Here is a 25,592-nt window from a genome sequence, read left to right on the forward strand (position 1 = left end):
CACACACACGCAGATTTGTCTTTTTCTTTTGGTCTCTCTCTCTTGATATCATTCCTACAAACACATTCAGAAACGTTCTCCTCAATGTGTGAACTTTATGTTCCAAGCCCAGAGGAACATTTGTATTGCTGTGAATTCTAGTTCTCTCTCTGAGCTCTCTGAACTCACACACTCTCTGATCTGTCTCCTCCTGATCTGTGCGTGTGTGTGTGTCTGTGTGTAAGTGTGTGTGTGTGTGTGTGTGTGTGTCAGATATGTGTGTGTGTGTGTGTGTGTGTGTGTGTGTCAGTGGTGGAAGAAGTAATTTTTGACTCCAGAAGAACAATATACAGTAGATTAGGATAGAGCTAAACAGTAGATATCCAGGTCCAACAGTTGCAGTGGATTTCAATGCTACTAATTCACTGTCCGGCATAGACATCATCATCATCTCAACATCACAACGAGCCACACAGCAGCAGCTCGGAAACAGTTTGAACCATTGTGTTGCATGTTCTGGCTACTTGCATATCGCTTGTTTACAACCAGGTCCACTGTGAAATAACAGAGTTCTGCAGCCGGTTAAGCCTAACCTGTGGAGCCCTGAACCATCTATTAGACAGCATACACTCACACTCCCCAAATAAAAACATGATGCAACACCACACACCAAGCTAGATTCAATAGTCTTTTTTTTTTGTACACGCAGTCTGACCTTGTGACTCAAGTGGTTGCCCCCGAGTCTTTGAGCAAATTCTAAACTGTCTAGACAAACCCTGGACAGATGTGTAAACTGGTGATCTAATTTTGTAAGTTTAGGAGAAAGAAAACAGAATCTATTTGCCCCAAATGACCTCAGTCCCCCGAGAAAAAACATCTGTCTATCTCGCTGTAGGATTTTCTCCCCCCCATTTTTTATGTCCCAAGGGTAACGTTACAACAACACTAGTTGTAATGAATGTGTTGAAACTTTTTATTTTGGCCGCGGCTCGCAAGCTGCGCACACACAAACAGCAGCTCATCTAAATATTCATGAGCATACCATATTTGGAAGAAAAGCTGTCGTTCCAAATAGAGCCATTACACAGGGATGCAGCCCTTTACAGATGGAGAAATGGATGCCGTGTGTGAAACACTTAGATGGAAAAGAAAGACATGAACTTAAAGCACCCATATTATGCTCATTTTCAGGTTCATAATTATATTTTGAGGTTGTACCAGAATAGGTTTACATGGTTTAATTTTCAGAAAACACCATATTTTTGTTGTACTGCACATTGCTGCAGCTCCTCTTTTCACCTTGTGTGTTCAGGTCTCTGTTTTAGCTACAGAGTGAGACATCCCACTTCTGTACCATTTTTGGTGGGAGTCGCACATGCGCAGTAGCTAGGTAAGGATCACATCAGCTAGCTATCTGTTTCTCCAACTTCAGTCAGTACAAGGCAGGATTAGCCGGGAGACTTCTTCTAAACGAGGGCGCACTTCCAACTTTGCGTGGAATACCTGCAGAACAGGGACGTGTAAGTAGTTCTTTTGTAGATTATGAACTTGTGTGTGTTGTAGCAGTGTTTTGCCATTGAGAACGAGGGTTAGCCCCCTCGTTTCGGCTAATGACGTAGAAAGTCCTGCAGATTTTGAACAGTTCACTCGGAGACTGAAGGCAGGTTACATTCAGAAACCTGTATCTCACTCAAAACAGCATGGATGTTTTTTTTTCCAAGTTTGTATGTGTGTGGACACAAAATAACACCCCAAATCCCAGAAAAAGTGATTTTCTTTCATAATATGGACACTTTAAAAGAAAGAAATAAAGAAATCCCCCTTACAGCTACAACAGCTGATGGCACTTTGTTTTTCCATTCATCATAGTTTGTTCAATATAGACACTGTATTTTTGAGTTCATTAATGATTTTTTATTTTACCAAAAAACTTTACCAAAGGAACCTGGAAGACAGGAGAAAACAATGTTCTGTCGTTTTGGAAAGGGCATCCCCAAAACATGTTACTGTAAAACTAAGAACACCGTAGGCTAGGGTTGCACGATATTGACAAAATGTCATATTGCGATATTGATTATGAATATTGCGATATCGATATTAATTTCAATATTTTTTTAACATATGTAAAATTACAGAAAGTATGGGAAAACGCATCAAAATAGATTCATAACAAATAAAACAAGTTTTCTTACAACACAAGGTTTATTTCAAGTGAAAGTCATATTTGATTGATAAAACATGAATAAATAATGAATGACCATGTCTACAGAACAGGACATGTTTTACTGGTTGTACAGTGTAAAAACAATAAATAAAGAGCATGTCTACAGAACAGGACATATTAGAAACAATACAAATAAATATAAAAAAATATTGCATACTTATTGACACTTTCAATATAATATTGCGCAACGTGGTATCGCGATAATGATATTGAGTCGATATATTATGCACCCCTACCATAGGCTACATTGTTCAGTAAAAATGATTCCTTTAGTCAGGCAAAAAGCATGAGAAAAAGCATATTTGTAGGTATGGAATTGTTCGAACCTCAGCAGGGGTGGGGGGTTGACTTACTGGACCTCTTGCAGTTTAAGTTGAACTAGTGCAGTGCCCCTTGAAAATGGGCCCGTTTGGAACAGGCCGATTGCTTGGCCTGTGGTATTGCTGCTTGTAGAATTCATCAAAACCAAATTATACCCATAAAATTAATTACAGAAGGACCCCAAACCACTTCATATGCAACTCCCCTGTATACCCAACTACTAGCTTACTGATTTAGCTGACAAGAGAACGTTGCAGATTCAGAATGTAATCACAAAATATCACAATGACAATGTGGAGTAATCAGACATTAGCCTCATGGACTCATGGCAGTGCGCTACCCACCCGGCCCGTTATAAGAGCTACTCAGCACAGATCTGCGTTAATCAACCACCAGAACCGGTGTGTGTGTGTGTGTGTGTGTGTGTGTGTGTGTGTGTGAGAGAGAGAATACAGGTTTAGTGGCTTGACAGTTAACGGTGAAGTAGGGGATTTGATTTACGGGGGTATTTTGGTGACGGTAATGTTATTAGTTAGCAGTAGACTTAATTAACCCGCGGTGAGTCTGATGAAAAGTGCTGTGTTTGCCCAGTTCAGCTCTGACATCTTCTCGCATCGCACAGCGCTGTGAAGGAATAATCTCCGAGATTACTTTAGTTTTTGCCTCTGGTTAGAAGTGGTGAATATAGGCTACAGCTCACAGCAACTTAATACTATATAGTGTCTGGCTTTTGTTTGATATTTAGTGTTGGCAAATGGCTTTTTGTTGAGTTTCCTCTTAGCGGAAAAATACAGAAAAGAGTCACGATGTTTCTTTCAGTTAACGTTATCCTCTCATGCTCCAGGGAAGTGAAGAAAAGTAAGTTTGGTATATCCAGCAATCATGTAGCTAACGTTGAAAGCAGGAAAAGAGTCAAAGGCGCTAACACCCCCCCCACTGTTGTGAAGCATTCTGCGTGTGGCATGCAGGTTTTGTGGGTCTGACGTGTATGTCACATTTTAGCTGCCAAAGGGCTCACTCAGTGTGCAGTGTGAGAGGGGGAGTGGCCAGCAGCTAGAGCGGCAAAAGCCAATGTGTTTTTGCGTCGGTATCTGACGCTGAGAGACACTGACGTTGGCGGGTTAAGTGTGCCATCTCAGAAACACTTTGGTTTTGTCTGATTACGTGTTTATCTTGCAGTTGCCAGCACCTCCAACCCTGAAATGCATGCTGTTTATCAGGCCGATGAACAAATCCGAAATGTTGGCAGCGACTCTGAGAGACACAAAACATAAAACATACTTCATCAATAAATGGATAAGCTGCTAAAGGCAGCACACTGTCAGGCTGTTCACAAGTACAGCTATTTCAGCCTACAGCCATTTGAACTGTGCGTGGTTGTGTTTGTGTTGGTGATTTACACCCAGGTCTGATCAGCGCTCTCCTGTTTGGAGTGAGAAATGAGGCTCTGAAGGAATAGGCCTGATAAATCAATCACCGAGCTGCACACAGTTTCGTTCCTCTCTGGACTCGACTCGCCGGGCTTCACCCTGCTCACTGTTCGCCTCCAGCGTGAGGAAAGTCTAGTGTATAGTTTTCAGAGGCTTTTTTCTTCAGGAGAGAAAATAATGGAATAAGCTTGTAGAAAACCCATTTTATTCAGTACACCTAGAGTTGTTACAATTCAAAATTTTGCTCTACAATGAATTGTCTCAGAAATAATTGCGATCAACTATATAATTGTGTCTTTCAGTCAAATTTAAAAACATTTTTTGGTTAAATTAAAGTTTTGAATGAATCTCAGATACATCTTTTTGTTATATATCATCACTGTCACTGTCATGTGACCCAGATTATGTAATAAGACAAATACATAGCCTATAAAGTAAAACACGCCTCTTTATTATCATAAAACAGCTTTCTAACTGTATCCCCCCCCAAATGCCAACAACTAGCAAAGCTGTAGCTCAGTGGTCCGACCAATAATCATTTATATAATGACAATTTGGCATATCTAAACAAAATCAACAATTACCATCAACAGTCATACCTTAGGACATTAGCTTATGTTAGCAATTACTTGCGGTTAAACAAAGAAACCATGATTACGTAAAACTGACAGTATAACAATTATTACATAATTGTTACAGGCCTAATTACACCTTCATTGTGTTTGAATTTGTCTTGAGGTTTTTTTCAGAAAGCTCCAGTATTTGGATTAAAGCTGTCCTCTCCTCCTCACATATTCTGTCCAATCTAATAGAGAAGTAATGAAAATGCTCAGGAGTCAATATAAAGAAAATTAAGTTGAATTTGAAACACTTTCTTTCCATTCTGGAGGAAAACATTAGTCATGTAGTGAGTCTCTGAAGTAAATACCGTAATTCCTCAAATAAAAACCGGGGCCTTTATTTACCTGAACTGCAGAAGGTACCAGGCTTTTATTTGAAGCAGGCTTTTGTTAGAGGCAGGTCTTTATTTCTAATTCCATCTGTTTGATAAGTATAATTGTTTTAAGTAAACTGTTTTAAATGAAAAGCCATAGAGTTCCAGTGGACAGAGATCATAATTTTTTTTAAAAACATTTGCAAAAATATCACCATATACAACAACAGCCAGAAGAGCGACAAAGCATTTTGGGTCAGAATTAATCAAACACCACCATTGTGTCAGTTTGCTTTCCTCCGCATACTTTAAAACTCTTTTCTTTTTGTTGTTGAAAAGTCAAATTCAAGTTCTGGTGCTAGTGACTAGCACCAGAACTTGAATTTTATTTTTACTTAATATTATATGAAAGGCACTTAGCAGATTATCCACACTAATTTTTCCTCAGCCTTAATTTAAGGCCGGCCTTTATTTGTCTGTGTCGACCACGCCCCCCGGCCACTATCAGAGGCCCGGCTTTTAATTGACTACCGGTTTTTATTTGAGGAATTATGGTATGATCCTGTGTGTAAAGTCTGTCATCAAACAAGGACACAAGTTTTCTGACTTTTAATGTTAAAAGTACCTTGATTATTTGTCAATTGTCCAAAAGGTGGTGTCACTTTTTTTTTCCAAATGTTGGAGCTTTTATTTTGGAATCAAGCTTTTGAAACCCTCTTCAGAGGAAATTCTCGCCTCAGGTTTGACTTCAGAGCTCTTTGAGTTTTGGGATATTGTGAACTCTTAAATGTGTTTGGCTTTATTGTTTAATGGATTTATGGATTTATTTAGTTTCAAGCTCAGTTGACTCTTATGTTATGAATAAAAGCATGACACAGTTTAACTGCATTCACAATTTAAGTTCAACGAGACAGACTTTCTTTATTCCCAGCCAGATGTTGGATGCTCATAAAACTCACAAAAGCTGACATTTTTTACAGTTCAGTTACTAAAACTACTGCTAAATACATACTGATACCATCCCAGTTCCAATGGGTGCACATGTGGTTTGAAGCTCTACTTGTTGTACATGACATGTCCCATCAACAAGTGACCACCCCCCCCCCCCTCAAACACAGGTCATCTATTTGGAATTTAACAAAATATTGTCCAATGGTCACCAAATATGGGTACCCAAAGTATTTAAATAGCACAATAACAACTTATAACCTGTAACAACTTGCCAAATATTGTATTGTAGCTGATTGTAGTTGACATAAATTGCTCTAATTCTTAAACACATTTTGCACCAAATAGTGGTGACCTGTTTGCAGGAAATCTTTGAGAAATTCTACAAACTTTTATGGCATGTCATGCTACAGACAGGTAACACACTATATGGCTGCAAGTATGCGGACATATACTGTAAAATTACTGGAATTGTTGGGTCTTTGTAAATTATAAACTGTGGTCTAGACCTACTGTAAAATGTCTTGAGATAACTCTTGTTATGATTTGATGCTATCAATAAAATTGAATTGAATTATACTTTCTAGGACTGCACAGTTAAACACAATTTTATCAAAATTGCAATATGGACTAGTGCAATATCCAAATTGCAGGGGGGCGCAATATTTGTTAAAGGCAAAATATGTGTCAAACTACAAATCGTATCGTACAGACTAAAGAAAATGTCTTTGTTTTGTATAGATCCTCGCTAAAATCACACTATTTTTTTTTATTTTAATATTTTTCTATGAAAAAGAGAATAACGATACAAAAATGATCATTCCCTCTAATATCGTGAATCATATTGCAATCACAATATCAGTCAAAATAATCGCAATTAGATATTTTATATCGTACAGCCCTAATACTTTCTACTTTTTGTCTGGGGCTGTTTTTCATGGTTTGAGCAAGGCCCCACTGAAAGGAAATCTTACCCAACTTGATCTTTTACTGTAATCTGGTGGAAAGCCTGAAACCAGAAGAACAGTGGTTAATAATTACTTCAAATTACATTGGCTGTATAGTACATTTGATGGGTTATAACTCAGTGGACAGAAGTCTGACCTAAACTATTGAAGTGCTTAAGATTAACACCATTTCTATCAATAAGAACAAGTGTTAATGATTGTGCCACCTCAGTGAAGGTTTAGCTCTCTGCTTTCTAGTTTCTATTCTTTTGGCTGTTAAAAAACAAGTCCCGCCCTCCCCTTCTGTCAATCAAACCAGCTGCAGATTGCAAATCCTGACATGCGGACAATAACATCAAATCTGACATTTTCATTCTGTTTTGTTCTCTGTCTCTCTCTCTCTTTCTCTCTACATGTCCATCTGTCTCTCTTTCTTTCACCCCTTCCTCCCTCTCCACTTTTCTCTCTTTGTTCCCTCGTGTTTTGCACTCCGCTGGGTGAAAGAGAGAGCAAGAGAGGAGACATGTCTGCAATTGACAGACAAAATACTTCTGTCGAGGCGTCCTCGCGTGTGTGCGTGTGTGATTTCAGTCACCTCTCATTTAAAAGCGAGACAAAAGTAAAAGAATGAGTGTGTCGCTAATGAAGCCGCATGTTAACACTTTGAATATGAGGGCGAACAGAAAGAGAAACTGCTCATAATCAATCGTGGGAGAGACTGGCAGAATGAAAAGAGCACAATATAGTACAAAAAAAGATAAGAGAGAGAGCTGAGACTTGGACGTTTGATGTTTTCTTTAAAGACAAATCCAAGAAAAACAATGTTTCATTAGAGAGAGAGAGAGAGAGAGAGAGAGAGAGAGAGAGAGAGAGAGAGAGAGCAAAGTGATTGAGAGGAGCCATAAGGGACCATCAGGTAGGGAATAAAAAGACGAGATGGACATATGACTATGGCTAATGTATGCTGGCCAAGACTGGTAGCAGTACAATCACACATACACACAAAACACAAAGTACATAAAAAACATGAAACAACAACCGATATTTATACATCAAAACAGTCTGCCTCCAAGTCACCCCCGGTTCTAGACTGCTCTAACTGGGGGGGGGGCAAAGTTGGAAGTGCGCCCTCGTTTAGAAGAAGTCTCCCAGCTAATCCTGCCTTGTACTGACTGAAGTTGGAGAAACAGATAGCTAGCTGATGTGATCCTTACCTAGCTCCTGCACATGTGCGACTCCCAACAAAGATGGTACAGAAGTGAGATGTCTCACTCTGTAGCTAAAACAGAGAGCTCAACACACAGGGTGAAAAGAGGAGCTGCAGCAATGTGCAGTACAACAAAAATGTGGTGTTTTTTGAAAATTAAACCATGTAAACCTATTCTGGTACAACCTCAAAATACAATTATGAACCTGAAAATGAGCATAATATGGGCACTTTAAATGCTGTATTTCTGCTATATGTACCTATCAGCTCAGTATGTAGGCTAAATAGTAATAAACACTTGTCTTAAATTGTCACCAGTAATTCTATTATTTACAGAGACAGTTGCAAACTACCAACGCTGGTGGTGACGTTCTCTCCCCAGTCTTCAATAATATGACACTTTAACAGCTCATTTGGTTAACTTGCAGGATATTGTTTTCTTTTTTTTTCGAAAAAGCTGGCACGAGCCGGTGAGCAGTAAGTTCTACTTCTGCAGTCGTCGCACAGAACTAAAGCTGAATGTGATGAATGTGACGCAGGTTTCTGATTGCTGTCTGTCATGTGCTCAGGTTCGACTCAGGTCTCACACATATTATGCAAAGAATATATATTTTCCCGTTCCCGTCTTCTTTTCTCTCCTCTCTTCTGCTTGGAGATTTTTTTTCTTTTCCTTTTGTCATCTCCCTCCTTCCCCTCCCTCTCTCTCCAGGGACAAAAAACAATGAGAAATAGCCCTGAGCTTCCTTGCTCTTCTCACCTTTCCTTCTCCCTCTTGTTACATCAATATTTCATATCTGCTCTTTTTTCTGTTGGCTTGATATGTTTTGGTCTTCTTGTCGTGTCTCCTCTTGCTTTTTGTAACTTCTGTCTGCAGGGAAGTTTGCACAGAAACAAGGAAACATGTTGAGGAGTGGGCTTGTGTGTGTCCGTGCGTGCGTGCGTGTGTGTTACATGCAGTGGTCAGTCCATTATGTACACACAGAAAAAAATCTCAATTATTTTAAAGTACACCTGAATGCATACATACCCACTGATCCATGCAGTAATTGGGAACACACACACACACACACACACACACACACACACACACACACACACACACACTCACACACACACACACACACACACACACACACACACACACACACACACAGGTTAATGTAAACCTGCTGACCTGTAACATTGAGTCTCATAAATACAGACTACACACACACACACACACACACACACACACACACACACACACACACATAATCCCCTAAATTAAATTAGAACACAAACAGAGACAGGTGCATGATGAATTAAAGGCTAACTTCTTCATTCAAACTGCAAACAAACAAACAGAACATTGTCCGTCCTACAAACCTGAAAACACGTCAAGAAATGAAACCAAATCCAGTGAATCCAAAGAAAAACGATGAAATAAATGTAATCTAAAAGGGGGGGGGGGAAACAAAGAAAAGAATGAGAAAGAAGATTAAAAATGACAGAGAACTGAATATTATATCAACACCACATTGTATCTGAAAAGAATCTCTGCAAATGAGGGTTTATCTCTAAATGCTGCAAACAATTACAGCTGAAAACACAAACTGCAATAAGATGTGCAGCAGGAGTTGATTAACAGCAGAGCTTAAATCCCTGTGTTCTGAGTTTAGAATGAAAATCAGATGTGCAGATATTTGACTGGAAGAGTCTGTTAACGATGCACACATGAACAAGTACTAAACACCATTTTGTATTGTCATTGAGTCACTGTTTATTAAGTAGGATGCAACCAATGATTTTTTCATCAGTGATTAATCTATCATAGCTCTGATTTTTTTTTTATATTGTTACATTGTTTAAAATCAACATGTTAATTATGTCATACCAGTGTTGTAGTACTCGAGACCGGTCTTGGTCTCAAGACTTTTTGAAGGTCTCGGAATCGACATTTTTACTTAGTCTTGTCTCGGAGAGGACTCTGGATTTTATTTTAACCCTTCTGACATTTAACGCTTCTTTTCACTACCATGTACAAACACCACTAATACCAGCGTATTACCAGGGTTACTTTCATTTTTGGAATTCATGGTCAATAAACCTCATTTATAGGAAATTATACCTAATACCGAAATTATGAATTATTTAGACTCACTCAAGGAAGGATATGGTTTTTAAAAATGTGTTTTTTTCAAATGCATTTTTTTTTTCATAAAACACCCACAATTCAATGAAAGTAGAGATCCTATCTTTTGTTGTACTTGCGAAGCGCGATGTATGGAATCATCCATGTTATTTTTGGGTAATTAAAATTAGGTAGTTAAAAAGGAACCAATATTTCTGAGATAGACATTTTAAAAAACGGGACAAATTTGACAAGACAAAGACAACACAAGGGTTAAGACCAGTCAAGACCACAACTGCATGGATACATTGCCTGTGCATTGTCTGATTCATGTGTGAACATCATTACTGTGATTGGATGTAAAACCTCCTGCTTCAAATGCAACCAATAACTTAACTAATTTCTAGTTTGAAATGTGTTACTGTTAACCCCTTCTCCCGGCCCCCTTTAACATTCACTCCAAAGAAAGTGAATGCGGGGGACGGGAGAAGAAGCTCTGGCTGTCTGGCAGATGTCAGTCAAATCCTCGGTAATACAATTTGACTACCTAAACCATAAGGAGTTCACTTGCAAAACAACATCTAAAAGAAAAGCAGTGTGTACATTCTGCAATGTAATGCTGACTGAGACAGCTGGGACCACCTCAAATTTTTATCTGCATTTAGAAAGGAAGCATGAATAAAGCTAGCAAAGCTAGAAATCTCTTCCCCCCCTCACCTAGTCTCGCATTTCCAGACCTGTCTGGCTAGTCCACACCAGCATTCTGGGATGGAAGAACAACCTGCTCTGGTTTATTAGCATTTCTTTAGCCAATCACAATCAGACGGAGCCACGGCACCTCTGCAAAATAGCCTCAGGAAGGAACTTGTTTTGGGGGAACATGTGTACGTTCAAAAGTTGTTTTAGTCGTGCAACAGAAAACTCAGATTGGACAGATAGTCTAGCTAGCTGTCTGGATTTACCCTGCAGAGATCTGAGGAGCAGTTAACCATAGTCCTCATAAATCCACCGGAGTTTAGAACGTCAACACAAAGAAAGAGGAAGGTGACGGACATCCGGCAGAATTTCCGGCAGCACCTGAGCAATCCTGGAAATGAAACATCGTTGATATAGACTACCCCTCACCCAAAGTTATTTAGCGAATATTAGCCATACATATTAGCTAGTTTTGTATATACTGCATGTTTCAGGGATCTAGTTTCAGTTGTTTGGTGTGATCTTGGTCTTGTCTCGGTCTCAACCCCTCAAAGTGTTGGTCTTGTCTTGATCTCGATACACTCTGGTCTTGGTGTTGACTTGGTCTCGGTTTAGGTGGTCTCGACTGCAACACTATTTGATAGATACGTCGGCTACACACAGTAGCTACAGCCTACTGGCTACGCTGTAACGCCTTCATGCACCACTATAAATCCAGCTTAACACACAAACAGTTCAAAACTGCACACCTGATGCAGAGTGTTGTATTGACACACCGTAAAGACTGAAGTACAGGTTGAGGTAAAGTAGCGTGGTGTGCTAACACACTAGCTGCTAATATTGCTACTTTTCTGGAGCGTCAAAATGCATCAGGATGGGGATATAGTACAGTGACGGGTTTTTGACCCGGCTACATGAGTCAATCCGTGATGACATGCGTCTTGACAAAGAGTACAATAGGGGAGAGTGTTCTGATGCACGTCGTACCCCAACAATGGGTCTGTCTTTTGGAAGAAATCTGTACATGTGTGTGCTGGATATGCTGCTGAAATGGACAAAATCAGTCCCCAATTTTGGAAATAAATTGGCTGCACCACAACTTTACAGAGAGAGAGTATGGATTTGCATTTTCTTTTCTTTTTTAAATGTAAATTTAAAAAGCATGTACCTTTTCGTTTTCTGACATCCTTTGTCATAAAACGTCATTACACGTTCTGCGTCATTTTCAAAGTGTCAGCAAATGTCCCCGACTGCGTAACACTTACCGCACCACGAGTGTGAAGAATGAATGTTCTTCAAACGTGAGCAGCTCAAAATGGGAGGCATTAAGCAAAGATTCTTTTCTTTCCTCGCTGCAGTAGCTGTTGGTAGGACTGAACTCTGCTGGGAGGCCACGCTAAAAGGGAAACAAAGGTCTCTACAATGTTCTCTTTTTTCTCCCTCTGTTCTCTTTATATATTGGCTCCTTACAATAAAACTGGTGCTGACAATACAGCCGGCAGGGAGTCCGGCCTGACTGTGTCCTCCTGTGGGCAGAGCAATTAAGATAGGAAGCTAGGGATGGCGGTGAGGATGAGGAGGTGAGCGAGACAGATGAAAGGGAGAGAGAAAGACGGAGAGAAGAGGAAATTGGAAAATAATTAACATTGGGAGTGAAGGATGGATGGGAGACGAGGAGAACGGGTAAAAAAGGGAGTAATGGGGCAAAAGGAAGAAAAATGAGCGATGAGAGACGAAGAGAAAACAAGAGTAAGGACAGGAGGGTGAGAAAGGCGAGCAGATAGAGATGATTGGTGCAGAAACAATAAAATGTCCCAATTTCGCACAATCCCTTGCAGTTGTGAGTAAGTGCCCACAGAGTGATACGAGCCAGTAAGACTTTGGTCTCTCATCTGTGGGTCACAATGTTCCCATTTCTTCTTTTTCCTGTGTTCACTCAGAGATAACAGAGCAGCGTGAGCCTGCAGCCTGAAACTGAGGGCGACAGCAGCCCAAAGGTCAGGGTCACAGGTTCAAATCCTCAGAGCGGCGCTGGGAAAAAGAAGGAGTAACGCTGGGCTCCTGCCCCCGGAGAAGGACAATTAAAGTGATGTTGAACTTTGGGCTGTACAGCTTCGTGGATGTTCAAATGGCGGCGAGCTGTAGCCTAAATGTTTAAGTTGTTATTAAATTCCTTATGAAGTGATGTGCGTATATAGTGCGTAGTTCCTGCCTCCTCCATGAAAAATTCTAAGTAATGACAACAAAACTGTTGGCGCGTCCACATGATACAAGCCTTACATGACCCCGCATCCACAGCTATTCATTCTAGCATCTTTTTGGGCCCTCCTCACATGAGGGCCCAGGGTACTCAGTCCCCTTTTTCCCCCCAGTCCGACGCCCCTGCATGGGAGCTTTTTGAGTCATCCAATCATGATTCACAGTCTGCATAGCATTCTTGATAGTTAGACAGAAACGTGACATTACATTATATTATTTTACATGCAACCGCTTCAAACTTATGAATACACGCAAGTCATCCGAACCATTATGCCTCAAGTCAAGTCTCGAGTCGTTAACTTACAAGTCCAAGTCGTGTCTGAAATCATGTATTTTTTTGTCAAGTCGCAAGTCATCAAAATGATGACTCGAGCCGACTCAAGTCCAAGTCACCAAGTCTCAAGTCCACGTCTGTTAAATTAATAAAAAACATGACCTCAAGATCAATTGTTGCATGATATTGGACAGAATTGTCAACTTGTTGTCTTCAGTCTGACATTGGCTCCACTGTAACCAATGTCCGTGGGGTAGGGGGATTTGATTTTCCCTAACCAATCACTAGAGACTAACGTATCCACATGAATCTAATGTCATTTTAAGTTGACACTGATGCGTGCCAACACTTTGCAGTGGTTTTAAGAGCGGAGCGAAGTAAAACCAAACTAGAACATTGGGTGATTTTGAGACAGCTTGACAACAGCGTTTGTCCCGCCCATAGCGCTAATTTGGCTGTTAAATTAAATCCAAAGAACTTTATTTATCCGTAAGGACTTTATTTCTGCAAAACATCAGTCACAGAGCACAGCACACAGCACAACATACCACACATATCACATACCAGACGTCCAACAGTGTAGACTTTCAAATTTCTCCTTACCCATGTTGGCTTGAAATTGAGTTTCAAGAATTAACTTTGAAACTGCACGTTAAATGTTTCATCCAGTAAATGTTAGCATGTTAGCGTGCTAAAAGCTAACATAGTGGCTCCAGAGGAGCAGGGTGGTGGTGTTCAGGATCGAAAAGTTGTCTTTTTATTTTTCAGCCATCCAGTAATGTTGTAGTCTGTTGTGTAATCAACATTACAGCCTCATGGGGGCGCTAGTGTGGATGCAGTGTTTCATGCCCACAGAGGCATGGTTGGTGTTAGCGACATCACGGTATTCCCATTGGAGCTCTCTCCACCGTGGGCTGTTTGCTGTTTAAGCACTTTTACATCTCTGACACACACACACACACACACACACACACACACACACACACACACACACACACACACACACCAGCGCTTACGCTCACACACTGCTACTGTATCAGTCAGTGGATAGATAAATGCACCTACAATGCTGGGGGTCGTAGGTTTGATTCCCAGTACGGACACAAGGTGTCTCCGGTGTCCTTCAACTTAAAATAGTAAAACCAAGCTTCAATTTAAACTCTGCTACATATTGCACCAAACTTGAGGGAAACAACTACAAAGCTCAGCAGAGATGTTAAAGTCTCTTTGCTTCCTATAGGACTGTGATAAAACTTAATTTTTGTCAAGCCTTATTGAGTTTTCATCACGTTTTTTTCCCCCCTCTGGGATCTCGCACAGTTTGCGCCATCCACTTCAACACAAAATTATTTGAAATTGAAATCACCTCAACTCTCAGTTTAAAGTTAATCAATGATCAAGTTAAATTTGGAGTTTAATAATCTCAAGCTGTGAGCCATTAATCTGCACTCAAAGAGACTAAAATCATAAAATGAGAGTTAATTCAAGTTTATATTTCTACTTGTTGGGGCAGCCCTTTCTATAGTAGTATTGAGAATCATTGTCATTGAGGCTCTAAATCACTTTTATATATGTTGACTTTTATGGAAATTGTATTCTGCTCATTCTTCGGTCCAGAATTATGAAGCTCCAGTGAAACTTTTTACTACTAAATCTGAAATCACTACGGAGACCATGTGCCACTAAAACTCTCCACTGAAACCAGAATAAATAACACACAGTTTGGGCTGAGGCACAACAACAGTGACTCCAAAACATCATTGCACCAAGCAGAAATTAACCATTATATCCTTGAAAAAATAATTGATTTGTGATTTAAATGTTCTATATTAATATTTAACTATCAGGAAAAGCGCAAAGCTCTCCACTGAAAGTCCCTGGGCGTTTTCACACCTATCGTTTGTTTGTTTTGGTCCCAATCAGTCAATGAGTTTGTAAACTTGGAGCGGTTCCCCCTTGGTTCGGTTTCATTTCACACCTGGAAAAATTGAAGTGTAGCAAAATGCGTCATTACAAACCACGTAAGAAAATTCACTCAGCTTATTGGTTAGATGTGTCTTGGGCGGGAGCCAGAAAGTAAATACAGGAAGAAGGTCTTGGGTTCTGGACTAGTGCATATTTCTTCCATCTCCACGGTCAAACCAGCTCATTTCATTTAAATAATCAGACATTGTCACTGAGACTTTGATTTGCTTTGCCGGTGTCTGTTTTGCGGCGGATGGTTTGACCACAGAATATGCGAATGACGACGAGCTTGACCGCAGTCTGTTGAGAGAAACATTGCAAGCTGCTACAGCAGGCGCGGAGCTGTGGGCCCACCCACATTGACAGCTGGCCCGCCCAATCAGAAATTCAAAGTTAAGTGTGTTGGTGTTTTCATTGGTCAGTGCAACATCAATGTAGCACTATTGCAATCTGGCGCGAACAACGGTAATGTTCGCTAGCTAGAAGTGTCATGGTATCTTGATTTTGCTATAGTATGGCTAAACAAGTTACACTCACTAATTTTTTTTTTTTTTTAAACCTCGTATTGAGAACAAGAATGATTTGTAGGACCAGTCTGTGGATCGTAATGGAACAACTGCTGGCTCTGAGAATGGAGCGGACTGTGAACAGTTTTTAATGTTTCATCAGGCGACTCAAGACTCTGCTGCTCTAGTATAATTTCCTGGATTCGGGACAACTGCTTCGATTTCGGGACACACTAGATTCAGGCCCACCTCGACTTAATCCAGGCCCACCCATCTGTCACGTTCTGCACCCGCCACTGTGCTACAGTTTTCTGTTCTGCCGCATCACAGATTGCTACGCACACCTGACTACAGGAGACATTAGCTCAGACTTATTGGGTCTGTTCGTGGTGGGATCACGTTCTCAACACAATCGAACCGCTCCAGAGTTCGATTGAAAGAGTACCTCTTGTTTGGTCTGCTTTTTGGGGCGCACCCGAGTGCATCTGCTGCGTTCTCACTCGTCAAATGAACCGCACCAAGGGGGAAAAACAACTCTAGTGTCATTCAACCAAACTAAATGAGGCAGGTGTGAAAGCGCCCTGAGTCAAACCAACAAACCACAGTTGTACCTATCGACCAAATTACCCTAAAAATGAAAAACAAACAAAATAACCCAGTATGTGATCCAGTCAACATCCTCTGATCTTAACTATTAGTCAAAATAATTAATATTTTTAGCTTTTTTTTAACTCAAAGTTAGGTATAATGTCATATAAATTAGGTTTATTGACCATGAATAAAAATAGCATTGAATAACGCAACAAAAACGTCGGAAAACGTAGACGGGAAGACAACACCAGGGTTAAAACCGTTTCACAACATGCGCCTGTCGATGGTAAGAGGACGTGTGAGGACGTGTTTAGTTGTATGGGAACGTAATCTTTTAGGAGACAGGGTTATCTTGAAACAGTGTAAGTGGAGACTGAACATCTCCACCCAAAATCCAGGATCCTTTTTAGGATCTTTACTTCTCTTTTCACCGGAGGAACTGAGGTCTACATTTAGTTCCCGCTCCAGTGTAACAGGGCTCAATCCAGTTGTCTGCACCGTCGCACATTTGTAGACTCGCTGACTTTATGGGTTAGTAACCGCGAAGTCTGGATTGCTTCAGTCTGTCCAAATCCTAAATTCATTAAGTCCACAAGAGAGCCCACTCCAGATGCAGACTTTGTACAGAAGAATATCCATAATTAAGCAATATTCAGCACATTTTAGGAGTCTACCAATAGGGCCCAATTTAACAGAAATCCGAATAAAAAAGTGGACTTTCAGGTAGGCTACTTAGTTCTTGCTACCCTTCCTGGAACTGTTTGATCAAAAAACGTTTCATATGATGTGATGTGATGTGAGCAGCGTGATTTTTCTTTTCTGGTTGGAAGCCCTGAGAGGAGCCCAAGGAAACCCCATTTGATTCTGGCCTGAGGCATTATTAAAGCCAGCATTACCATGTTCGCTCTGAAGGCCATCTTCCCCTGCAGAAACACAACCTGACATTTACATCTCCCTCATCAAACCCAGCCGTCTGCTCGCTGATGAGAGGGCAACATGATGAAGATGAAGAGTGAAATAACAGTGAGAAAGAGAGAGCACCAGAGAGCGACTGAAAGAGACTGAGAAATTATAGAGAAAGAGAGCCAGACGGGGGGTTGGAAAAGAAGATTTAGAAAGAGATCCATGCAGAATACAAAGCTGGAGATCAAACAGGAAGACAAATAAAAGGTCCGCGAAGGAGCGAGATGGGAAATGGGTGTACGTGATTCACAGAGTGACAGAAAAAGGAGGAAGTGAAGAGGTAGAAGAGTGAAAAGAGAGCTGCAGAGATAAAGTCAGGAAAAGAAAATAGAGCAGGATGATAGACTATAAAAACAGGAGAGTGCAGAAGTGTGTGTGTGAGAGAGAAGAGAAGAAAAAAGTAGAGTGGTGGGTAGAATATAAAAAGATAGGTAAATAAAAGATATGGTCGATAGTTGAGTGATGGAGGGAGTGGGTGTCTATAAATTCTGTATATGAGCATGTGTACTGTAATATTAACTCTGACCCTGGAACACACACACACACACACACACACACACACACACACACAGAGTGACATTTCCAGTGAGGATGTGACTCCTGGCTACAGATACTCGCCTGTCAGAAAACCACTCTGTGACACACATACACATGATCCTCACAGCGTTGGTACATCTATATCTGCTGCGTTGGGGTGCATTACAATGTAAAGTGTTTAAAATATTTTTTCTTCCCAAACATGCACACATTTTATTTACAAATAGTCTTACATTGCCAGACCTTCCTCCACAGCGCTGCAGAGGAGGGTCTGGCTAGTCCACACAGCATTCCGGGATGGGAGAAAAACATTCTCTGGTTTATTGACATTTCTTTAAACCAATCACAATCGTCTTGGGCGGCGCTAAGCGCCGGATGCAATGACGGTGCCGCTGCAAAGTAGCCTCGGGAAGGAACTTGTTTTGGTGGAACGTGCACGCTCAAAAGTTGTTTTAGTCGTGCATAGAGCTGCAACGATTAATCGATTAATCGATTAGTTGTCAACTTTTAAATTAATCGCCAACTATTTTGATAATCGATTAGTCGGTTTGAGTAATTTTTTTAAAGACAAAAAGTAAAAATTCTTTGATTCCAGCTTGTTAAATGTGAATATTTTCTAGTTTCTTCTCTCCTCTGTGACAGTAAAGTGAATATCTTTGAGTTGTGGACAAAACAAGACATTTGAGGACGTCATCTTGGGCGTTTGGGAAACACTGATCCACATTTTTCACCATTTTCTGACATTTTATAGACCAAACAACTAATCGATTTAATCGAGAAAATAATCAACAGATTAATAGACTATGAAAATAATCGTTAGTTGCAGCCCTAGTCATGCAACAGAAAACTCGGTCAGATGGTCTAGCTAGCTTTCTGGATTTACCCTGCAGAGATCTGAGGAGCAGTTAACCATAGTCAGCAGTTAACCATAGTCCTCAGAAATCCACCAGAGGTTAAAACGTCAACACAAAGAAAGAGGAAGGTAACGGACATTTGGCCAAAAATGCGGGACATCCGGTGGATCTTCCGGCGAATCGTCATCCATGTAGACTAACAAATACTTAATTGAAAAAGGACTTTTTTTAATGAAATTTTTAAGTAAAAACTGAAGGTGAACGGATGTTGACTGATTATCTCTCTGCAGCAAGTTAAAAGTCTGTGCAAGCTGATTTTCATAGAAATTCAACCGAAGGAACCTGAAAGGAGGGGGATCGATCAAAAAACTGATTTATAAAATGGCCAACAGTGACGTAAAGTGCAGGTGATTATCCAACCAAAACATCAAGCTAAAAAAGCTCCACAGCGCTGCAGAGGTGGAGATAATTATCTGTGGGTTATTTGCTACAAGAGAGCTTGACATTAATATACTGTAGTCATTTGATTAATTGCTAAAATAATTAAATAAAATACTAAAAGTATCGATTGTTGGACCACTACACTACCACTGTAAGATCAACATTATTCCATGTCAACTCATTATAAACACATTTATTCAGATACAACTGCAGCTTTAGTGAAGAGATGCAGATCCTCACACACCAACCTGCCCATCAAACTGCCATCCATCACAAAGACACTCAACCCACTTCACTGTGTTAGAAAGTCTGAACAAACAGGACGCCTCGGATATACAAATGTACGCAGACGCACACACACACACACACACACACACACACACACACACACACACAAACACATCAGGGAGTTGAGTCATAGGAGGGGAGGAGTGACTGTCAGAAAGATGGATGGATGAAACAATGAAAATCAATGAACTGTGTGTGTGTGTGTGTGTGTGTGTGTGTGTGTGTGAGAGAGAGAGAGAGACATGTTACATCCATACAATTGAGTATGACAGATGAAGAATTGTAAAGTGAGACAGAAGTGTGTGTGTGTGTGTGAGAGAGAGAGAGAGAGAGAGAGAGAGAGAGAGAGAGAGAGAGAGAGAGAGAGAGAGACTGAAATCCAGTGGGCGTGTCTCGCTTTTAACGAGTTTTTCTTTTTAATTACATTCGCTTGACCACAGTTTGTTTCCTGGGAACACAGCCAGAAAAACCCTACACACACACACACACACACACACACACACACACACACACACACACACACACACACACACACACACAAACACACACACACAGACACACACAGACAAGCACACACACTCATAGGGGAATTACATGTTTGATGTTGTTGAAGTGTGTATTTCCTCTGATTGAAGATGATAAAAGCCATTTTCACCCATTTATTTACCACAAAGTTCTTTCCACTCGATCCATCTTCTTTAGTATCGTCCACCAGGTATCGTCTATGAATCTTCTGGTTTATTTTATCAGCTCATCGTCTTCTTTCTCTCTGTTTGCATCATCCTGTTTGTAGCTCACAGGCGTCAGTCTTTCTCCTCTGGGTTCTGTGCGATGTTGTCAGCCGGGTGAAAGTCAAACCCCACAGAAACACCTGATAACCAAGGCAGCACATTTCCCAAAAAAGATGAGCAATGAGAGGAACTTTGCCAATGTGATGACCAAGGCTCAGAAAAGCAGTCAAAAGCAGAACTTTTAGCCGTGTTGGCTCGGAGCTAGAATTACTTTCCAGACCTCCAGAGGATGTAGCATTTCACCTTGGTATTGTGCTCCCAAATTAGTGTGGAGGCAATAAACCATTTAGGCAGAGTGCCTGTGTATGTAAAGAATTCAGTTCAGAAACCCCAGTCTGGAGAAGCGGTTTGGAGAAGCAGGCAGGAGTACCGACAGAGACGCTAAGCAATGTCCTGCTGTGGACGGGGGCAGCAGCTAAACGCATTTTAGACACCTCAAAACATCTATTTCACTTTAAGTGGACGCTATATTTAGAACGTTTCACAGCGGGGCGCATGGGTAGCTCACCTAGTTGCTTTACCTATCCGTCAGGTAACCCTTTCAGACTGGGAACTGCTCCTTTCAAAGCCACCAGACTCAGACAAAAACATTCAGAACACAGGAGTTGCAGGTCTACCACTGCCTCCATCAGTTAGTTTGTCCGTGTTATTGTGTGACTCTGGTGTTAAAGGTTGCTTTGTTTGGTCCGTTTAAACTGAACCCTGGAGCATTTCATCAGATAGTCCGGTTGGTTTTGGGGCGGTGTGAAAGCTCATCCAAACTCTGGTGCGGATCAAACAAACAAACTCTGGTCTGCTTGAAAACAGGATGTCTCGGTCCGCTTCTAAGTACTCCAGAGTTCGGTTCACTTCAGGTGAGAACGCGATCCGACCCAAATACAGGAAGTGAACCGGAAACACTGCATTTACTATGTATCCAATGTGTCCAATAACTAGGATTGGGCATCAAGAACCGATTCCTACTTGGCATCGTTTCAAAAATTACGATTCCAGTAGAATAGTTTCTTTATTGGAATCGTTTGGAATTGTTTAGAGGATTTGGTTTCAAATCCGATCATTGCTTCCCAATTTAATATGCGCAAGTTTTGGTTTCCAAAGCGGCCAGGCGCTTGTTGTGTTGCAGCTTTGGAGCACAGTAAGCGGCGCTCTAGTCTGGCTTTATTTTACATTGAAAAAGCCCTGTAAAACTGCAAACCACCATTGAACAAAAATAAAACTTTTCTCTTATTTGTGAAAATAGGCATGTGACCCATTTCAACTCCACCCCTCAAAGAAACGGAAACGAGAATCGATAAGAACCGGAATCGAAAGGAAGAATCGGAATTGGTGTCAGAATTGTTAAAATCCAAACGATGCCCAACCCTACCAATAACCAAGCGACGGTTTTCGATCGTGTGACGTGTGTTTACAGTGTTTGTTGTGTTTGATGAAGTGTGAAAGCAAACCGAAACCAAATGAAAAATGCAACAATGTTGCAACTTCACCCCCGAATCGCACCTAGTGTACCAAACTATAGGTGTGAAAGCGCCCTTAAAGGGACAGTTTGGATTCACCATTATCACACAATAACACCAACAACTCCTGGGTTCTGTATATTTTGAGTGTGGCTTGTATAAGCTACTTCTCCATAGTCTGTGTGTTAGCTACAGTAGATGACGGTCGGTACGCCCCCTGTCTGGAGAAGCTTGATGGTGTTTTAAGCCCCCACCGTCGACTTCAAGGCACCTAACCTTAACCCTAACCCTAACCCTAACACTTCCCTAACCCTAGTGCCTTCCGTGCAGCACTGCCTTTAAGACGACGTTGGGGGCTTAAAACGGGGGCAGCTGCAAAACGGATTTTAGACACCTAAAAACATCTATATCAGTTTAAGTGGACGCTATATTTAGAATATTTTCACGGCCCTTTACAACGGGGAAGTGAAGCTGTTATCTCTGCTCTCTTCAATGCCACCAGAATCCTTTGACGGAAAAGGAACCATCCCTTTAAATCTCATGTCAGATCAGGGGTGGATGTCACTGACTTGTTGGGTTGACTTCTTAATAAAATCAGACCCACTTCTTCTCGGTCGATTGTTTGTATTGTGTTGATCGTGCATCTTTGCATTCAGAGTTTTTAATTGGTCTCTTACATAACAGGTCAATGATTTATTTAGAGTTGTTCAAATCAATAGGTGCTTTTGGGATTTTTTTCTCCCCAGATGTAAAGTGAGTTTCCTGCAAAGTCAATTTCAGTCTCTCTCCCCTTTTCTTTTGACTCATCCTCTCTGTCTTTCTGTGATTACTTATTGTGTTTATTCATACAGGAACACACACACACACACCCACACACCCCCACACACACACACACACACACACACACACACACACACACACACACAGTTTCACAGTTACACATTCTCAAAAACACATCATGTCGAACTTGCATGCACATACAAACACATATTTACAGCATTCCATCCTGGCCTATTTATTATGTTATTATACACACACACACACACACACACACACACACACACACACACACACACACACACACACACACACACACACACACACACACACGCAGAGAGTCTCATCCTGGTCTATTCATGGTGTGTATTCCTCATTAGCGTCCTTCAGAGTTAGTTTAATGATATGAATGGACTGGCAGCTGCTGCAGCGATAAGGACTCTATTTGGCTCATTCACTCACCCATGAGTGTGAGTGTGTGCATTTTTGTGTTTGTGTGTGATCAAGGCAAGACGGATGAGTTTGGGGGGTATTTTTTGTGCATGTAGGTGGATGGAGAGAAAAGGTGCGGAAAATGTGTGTGAAGGTGCATAGGAAAATCCAGGCTGAGAAAAGGGAGGGAGAGAACAATGCAGGCGTTGTTCATGCATATGGTTCATTATCACTCGTTCTCTCGCATTCCTCCGCAACTGTCTGTTTTTCCACCGAGTCATGTTCTCATTGCGTTTTCTTCACCTGTATCTCCACATGATCGCGTTTATTTCGCCTCTTAAATTAGAAACCCACCTCCTCCTCGCTCCTTCCTTCAGACAAGCGCCTCATTTCCCCTCCCTTCTTCCCTTCCTGCCTTCATCCATCCTTTTATCTCTCCTTGTAAAAATCTGAGTCTGTATTTTTCCGGAGAGACAGCGTTTACCTCCAGCTGTGATCTGGCCAGATTCCAGCTGCAGCACAGAGACGCCCTCGTGGTTGGGAAGAAGTTGCAGCGCGGAAACTGTCAGTGTGGGTTCCAACTGATGTGCTCCTCTGGGCTCTTCTTCTTCTTTGGTCTTCCGCTATGATAACATTGTATTCATCAAAATAATAGCTGAGTTCTGAATTGCTCCTTTCTTCAGACACGTGCCCCACTTCCCATCTCCCCTCCGAAACTTGGGTGGTTTATCAAATCCGAATCATCCTTTAAAGCCAGACTGTGCACGTTTCTTCCTCTTACCAATGAAAAGTTGAATTCATAAGCAACGAAATGCACCGTTGCTCAGTTCAACACAGTGACACAACACACTGACTTGGTCTAGTATGTCTAGTAGCTTATGGTGGCTAATGTTAGCAAAAGTTCAGGAAACCTCAGGAACATTACCAGGGCTTGACATTAACTTTTTGAGGCACTTGTCCTTTGGACAAGTACATTTATGTTTCACTTGTCCATGCACAAAAGTCACTTGTCCGGGTAAAGATTTATCATTTTATAATTCTTTTGTTTGTGTTTTGCTAATATAGAATTTAAACAAACCATTGAAAGCATCCAAACACTATCAACATTAATAGAATTCAGTAGAAACAAACGTGTCCCAACAATAGATTTCCCCTTCAACAAGAAAAAAGGATCTCCAGACTCCATAATACAAAGTAATACGTTGCACGCCAGTGCGCAGTGTATCACCAGAGGTAGTGGTGACTTGAACTTGAACTTATACTATAACTAAAATAATTTTGTAGACGTAACAATGGATTTTGCCTCTAAATGTTGGTGTTAACTTTTTTTTTCTTTCTACAATTTCACTTTCTACCGCAGAGGCTGATTTACCAAGGGATCCTTTAAAAGGTGTAGCTACTTTACAGTTGATTATTAGCTGATATTTAATCCACTCTGATGGATATGGCTCACCCAGGAGGCATCGGAGGCTAGTCTACTCCTCTTCTCCCTCAGAGAGAAAAGGTGAGCTGGGCTCAGCTGTAGGTTAACCATTTTCTGTCTTTCTACTTGTCCTCTCTTCTGCCCCTCATGGGTCTACCTCAGTATATCTAGCTATCCATCTCCGGGCAAGCAATTATTTATTTAGAAAATACGTTTCGGTCTTAGACCTTCATCAGGTAAAATTACAACAATAACTGACGGACAAACGAGCAGTGGAGTACTAACGCTACGAGGCAGAGAGCCAGCCGCTAAAGACTCAAATTAACTTAAAGCTTCATCCACACAAAGCACATTGCTATCGCTGTTGTGGAGATAATAGGTAGACACTCAGTCTAGGTGCTAGTTCTGGGTTTATCACCAGGTTCACTCAGGTGTGTTGGCCAGAACACCACTTAAGGCCAAATATTCCAGAGGATAAATGAGAGAGCTGAGAGATAGTTCTTATTATGTTTATTCCTTTCTCTTTCTTGTGTGAGTGTGATGGTAAGTGTGGTTTCTATAAAGAGAGAAACAAAATACAAATGAATAAATCAAACACTATACTCATTCCTCCTTAAACAGTAACATACATTACCAAATGTAATATAAGGGTGATTCTCTAACTACAGGCACTTTTGTGTCCTTGGCCTTTTTTTTGTAAATAAATAAACAAACAAATGCACAATACATTGTCATTATGAAGTTCATGCTCCAACATCCTAGTTACCACCAAATCTTGCACCTGTTTTCTTTTAAAAATGCTTTTGCAGGGCTGTTTATTAGCAGATTTTTCAGTTTTATGCTTGTCCCCAACCCAGACTGGCCCTCTTTGAATGTTAAAAAATTATATTAAAGGATCAATTTAAAAATATTTTTTAATATGTTTGTCTTAAGGACAAATAAAATAATATCATACCATCGAAATTCCATATGCATATCACAATTTTAAACTATTTTTGGAATAAAATAAGTCTGTCCCCAGGTTTTCTGTCATTTCCACCTCCCTCAACAAAATCCACCTTAATAGAGCCACCTTAAATATTTTATTTACTTGGTAACCATGGAAATAATTGTGAAATAAAGTGTTAGTTGAAGATAAAACTTCAGGCACATGTGCTCTTCAGCACAAGAAAATAAATCAAGGTAACTCAAGCTTTTATACAGAGTATTTTTATTCAGCGTCATTTCCACCTTGGCTGTAG

The 25,592-nt window shown here is 40.8% G+C and overlaps 1 protein-coding gene and 1 long non-coding RNA gene across 3 annotated transcripts in view; one reads left to right on the forward strand and one right to left on the reverse strand.

Moving 5' to 3' along the window:
- Positions 1–25,592, forward strand: part of xkr7 (XK, Kell blood group complex subunit-related family, member 7) — an 83,751-nt gene that overhangs the window by 16,375 nt on the left and 41,784 nt on the right. The gene's annotated exons all lie outside the window — the stretch shown is intronic.
- Positions 6,866–24,354, reverse strand: LOC118496475. 2 transcript variants are annotated; one of them, XR_004899053.1, is made up of 3 exons: positions 23,854–24,354; positions 11,423–11,429; positions 6,866–6,876 (listed from the first exon to the last, which is right to left on the reverse strand). It is a non-coding gene; the product is annotated as an uncharacterized LOC118496475 (long non-coding RNA). The 2 variants fall into 2 exon arrangements; XR_004899054.1 differs by lacking the exons at positions 6,866–6,876; positions 11,423–11,429 and adding exons at positions 18,476–18,486; positions 21,772–21,775.

Source organism: Sander lucioperca, chromosome 12 (genome assembly GCF_008315115.2).
Source record: "Sander lucioperca isolate FBNREF2018 chromosome 12, SLUC_FBN_1.2, whole genome shotgun sequence".
NCBI lineage: Eukaryota > Metazoa > Chordata > Actinopteri > Perciformes > Percidae > Sander > Sander lucioperca.